This window comes from Bison bison, unplaced genomic scaffold (genome assembly GCF_000754665.1).
Source record: "Bison bison bison isolate TAMUID 2011002044 unplaced genomic scaffold, Bison_UMD1.0 scf7180017851071, whole genome shotgun sequence".
NCBI classification, from domain to species: domain Eukaryota; kingdom Metazoa; phylum Chordata; class Mammalia; order Artiodactyla; family Bovidae; genus Bison; species Bison bison.
The window spans coordinates 14663-15588 of record NW_011481644.1 but is presented as its reverse complement, the minus strand read 5'-3'; positions in this window follow the sequence as shown (position 1 = coordinate 15588).

Sequence of the window (926 nt, the reverse complement as noted above, 5' to 3'; positions counted from 1 at the left end):
CTGACAAGCTCACCCTGGGCTACAGTGACAATCTAAGGGTAGCAGGCCTGGCTTTCCTAGAGACACACTTCTTGTGGTCACCACTGTTGAGCATGGATGCTCCCTTTACAAAATACCCATGTGCGATTTTTTTTTAACTGTACCACCCTGCGATAAAGTAACATGGCACCACTCAAAATTTACCTCAATTCTATTGATGGTTAATCTATATAGCCCTTCCAGGGTGAAAAATATAAGCTCTTGAATGAAGGCCAATTTGTGATACTGAATATAAAGTAAAATGAATCCCCCTGAATATGAAGTCACTGGTACTGGCTGTATTGAGGAATGTAGTGTGGGAAGGGTTGAAGCTGGGAGGTATCACAGCTGGTCCAGGTGAAAGACAATGGTGGTTGAACTGGAGTGGAGGATGAAGAAATGAAGAGATGTAGACACATTGCAGATGGATTGGGATACATCAGCAAGGTTTCTTCGTGGACCAGAGATGAAGAGTGAGATATGAAGAAATTAATCTAATTTAGCCTGGGTTGATGGTGGTGCCATTTTATCAATTTGAGGTCTTTTGCCAGGGGCACAGCTGGGATGGAAGGTTGGAGAAGGCATGTCATGTAAAATCTGAGATGCATATTAGACATCCAAGTGGAACTGTCATGCAGGTAGCCAGAAAAATGAATCTGGAGTTCAGAGTGGATGTGGATGTCAGCTTTAGAAATAGACCTATGGGAAATATCATGATCCCTATATAGATTGTGTGTGGTCATGGGAGTGGAAAACCTCACTGGAGAGTGGACTAGGAGTGTGGCAGAGCCTAAGCCCTGGGTAACGAACATGTAGAAGCAGGGCTGAGGTGATGAAACGCCCAGAGGGGTGCTGACCTCACCTTGACCATTAGCTCACTGCAGACTGTGCCCACCTGTGCCCACACC